Source organism: Drosophila miranda, chromosome XR, assembly GCF_003369915.1.
Source record: "Drosophila miranda strain MSH22 chromosome XR, D.miranda_PacBio2.1, whole genome shotgun sequence".
Classification (NCBI taxonomy): Eukaryota; Metazoa; Arthropoda; class Insecta; order Diptera; family Drosophilidae; genus Drosophila; species Drosophila miranda.
Genome location: NC_046674.1, coordinates 42,628,306 through 42,631,647, shown reverse-complemented (window position 1 = coordinate 42,631,647; position 3,342 = coordinate 42,628,306). Strand labels below are relative to the sequence as shown.

Genomic DNA, 3,342 nt, shown 5'->3' with positions numbered 1-3,342 from the left:
TCATGACTACGTTTTACTTTCATATTATATTCATGTTATATTTTCTTATTTATCTATTTTTTTAACAATATTAATTAATAACCTAGATTCTGCCGACGAATACAAATACGGTGTGTGGGGACACAAACGTGTCTCCAGTCGGTGCTCCGTTGGATTCCTTGGTGCCGGTGCTCCGCTGATGGTTCTCGCACCAGGTTTCCGGCCTGGCCAGTACCGGGCTGCTGGTGCCGATGTCCGCCGCTTTTGCTGATGTTGATGCCTGCCGCTGATGTCTTGGTGGGATCTTCGTCTCCACGATCACCAATTTTTTCTTCTTTTTTTCTTTTAGGGCACGTGCGGCCTCCTCTATTTTCCACCGGAAACTCCTCTTTTTTTCTTCTTCGTACCGTTTCGTGTTTTCTCACGCAACTCTGCCACTGCTTCCCAGGATCCACAATAGATGCCGCTGTCTTTTTCTTCTCCAGCCCTGATACCTGTCGGCTCTCTCCAAAACCGCCCATAACACAACACTACCGTTTCCAGGATTACTCCGCCGAAACGGGAGTGCAAAGCAAGGCGGGCTTTTTCAATTAGGGGGAACCGAACGTAGGCCATCGCCTACTCCTCGCCTTGCTCAACACGAAATTCCGCTTATATATCTCCTGACCCGGTGAGTACCTAATTTCTCGAGCTTTTCGATTATACCTGTTCTTCGCTCCATTGTAGGCTTCATGAGAGTTTCCTCGGACCTCATCTCGGACTATTTCCATCTTATCACTCCTCGCCAAGGGTGACACTTGTGCATAATTTAGGGCGCCCAGTCTGCGTGCCAATTTATAATCTCGGCCGCTAGTAAACATGTGCTGCCCAAACAACACAAAGTATGGCGACGTCCCGATGCCCGTGTGTATGGCACTCCTAGCCACACAATGGATCTCCGTCAGCTTCTCGTCCCAGCGCGTGTGATCCTCACTAACGTACGTCCTTATTACTGCCAGTACTGTCTGGTTCACTCGTTCGGCACGCCAAACTGCGCGAAGACCTCGGCGTGCAAGAATCGGAAGCCTTCAATCAGACATATCTGGACATGTGATCGAGGACTATCAGTATGACTACATTGCCACTTCGAGTCCACTTCGAGTCGGATATGGACCCTGGAAATCCAGGTACAGTTTTTGAATCGGCCTCTCGGCTATGGTTTCGGCCCCCATGAGTTGACGGTGATCCTGTGTTGAATGTTTTGTTTCTTTGCAGGTGTCACAATCAGCCACATATGACTTCACCTGCACGGTCATCCGGGGCCACCGTCCCAGTGTCCTCGCGATCCCTCCATGCATTGCCACATCGCTGTCGTGAGCATGTTGGATCAGTGTGCTCGTCAGGGCTTCTGGGATCCATACGTATGCACGGAACTTCTCTATGGCTCTTACCGCCGCCAGACACTCCTTCTCTGGTACGCTATAGTTGAGCTGTGCCCCTCTTAGCTTAGAAGGAAGAGGAACTCTTAGGAAGAGAACTGCTCCAATCCCCACGTGGCTCGCATCACACTGGATAAAGAAGTGCTTCTTAAATTCCGGGTGATGTAGCACGGGGGCGCTGGTAAGTGCTTTTTTGAGCTCATCGAACGATTTTCCTGCCTCCTCCGTCAGCTAAAATTGCCCTTTTCCTTTCAGACAGTCCGTCAGAGGAGCCGAGAGTGCGGAGAAATTTCGGATAAACCGCCGATACCAGCCAGCTGTCCCCAAAAATCTCCGGATTTGTTTCACGTTCCTTGGCATTGGTATTTGGGTGATCGCCTGCACTTTCTCCGGATCTTTCCTAAGTGCGCCGTCGCCTACGATGTACCCTAAATACTTTAAATATTTATAGCCGATCGGTTTTTTCCCGGCTTCCGTACCAGCGTCACGCGGTTGCTCCACGGGCTCTCGCTTGTTTCGATGACTCCGAGACGCAACAATTCGTCCACCTCGGCAAACAACAGCTCTTGCACCGCGGGAGATACCGGGTAGAATCGCTCCTTTACGGGTACGGCTCCCTCGATTAATTGAATTTCGTGCCTTTCGAGCGTCGTTCTTCCCAAACCATGTGTGTCGAATGCCCTGAAGTTGTTCTTCACCTGGTCCAGACGTGTCTGCTGCGTGTGCGTCAACTCGTGCGGTTCCGTTGGTTTACTCCTAGTCAGCACCTCAGCATCAATTTCGGCTAATTCCTTGTGTCGTTCTAGGCCTACTATATTCGGAGCCAGACCAAACTTCCGCCAGAAATCGACCGATTGTACAGCGATTGTTTTAGCGAGGGACACAGAAACAACTCCATAGTCTGCTTCTGGCCTCCATACGTCATAGGTCCATACGTCGACACATGTCCCAGTATTTTATGAGGAGTGCCGCCCGCTGTTTGTACTAATTTTCTTTATGTCTTAAAATTTCAGCTCCAATTCTCCTATCAGTTCCAGGCCACCTTTCCCCAGAAGGCTCACCGATGCCCCTGTATCCAGTAGTCCCATCAGCGTCCTCGGGCCCAACTTCTCTCGTGCGAATGGCCTGTCATCCTGACGCATGGCCGAGTGGACTGCTGCACACACCTGGAGCCGCCTCCTCTTTCGCCCCTGGAACCTGTCCCGAGCCCGCTGTGCTCTGACTTCTCCCGTTCGGATACTCTCATCAACTTCGTTTACCATTATCCGATTCCTGTTCGTACTGCCGCTATCTTTCCTTCGGGTATTACAGCTTGGTTAACCTTATATATGGTAGTGTAAATATCCTTATTGCTACTTCTTTCCTTAGGGGTATCTAATTTAGCGTTGGAGGGCCTTTCTATTGGCTGCTTCGCGGCGACGTGGAACTCGACTCCTCCAATTGCGTCGTGCTCCTTTTCGCGTTTCCCGGCCGACATTTAGGGCATTTAGGGAGGATGACCCCGGCCAGCCCGCACTTGTAGCAGAACAGGTTACGCACGGCCGACTCACACTCAAAATAGGTGTGACCCGGCTGAGCGCAATTCCAGCACTTCAGCTGGGTGCGATCGATTCCGGATTCCCTCGTCCTATGGACAGCATCCAAAGCCTCGGTCTGTTCCTCCGGGTCGTGAGTGTTCGCATCCAATTCTTGTACTTTGTGCTCTTCCCTGCGCCCTTTGTTGGCTCCCTATACCCTATTTGGTGGTTCTCTTGAGAGAATTACCCTGGTGGATAATCTAGGTGTTATGTTAGACCCCAAGTTAAAGTTTTCCGAACACATTTCTACCATGGTAAATAAGGCCATGGGCGTGCTTGGGTTTATAAAGAGGTGGTCAAAGGAATTTGACGACCCCTATATAACAAAGACTCTCTATACCTCGCTTGTTCGTCCGATCTTAGAATAC

At 50.5% G+C, this 3,342-nt stretch overlaps 1 long non-coding RNA gene across 4 annotated transcripts; it reads left to right on the top strand.

Annotated features, from left to right (window-relative positions):
• Nucleotides 1-294: 294 nt before the first annotated feature.
• On the top strand, nucleotides 295-3,139 carry LOC117186321. 4 transcript variants are annotated; one of them, XR_004471429.1, is made up of 6 exons: nucleotides 305-649; nucleotides 706-1,145; nucleotides 1,234-1,578; nucleotides 1,653-2,141; nucleotides 2,204-2,378; nucleotides 2,429-3,133. It is a non-coding gene; the product is annotated as an uncharacterized LOC117186321 (long non-coding RNA). The 4 variants fall into 4 exon arrangements; XR_004471428.1 differs by having other exon boundaries at nucleotides 309-649; nucleotides 1,653-2,378; nucleotides 2,429-2,699; nucleotides 2,766-3,131; XR_004471430.1 differs by having other exon boundaries at nucleotides 295-649; nucleotides 1,653-2,374; nucleotides 2,429-3,139.
• The last annotated feature ends 203 nt before the right edge of the window (nucleotides 3,140-3,342 follow it).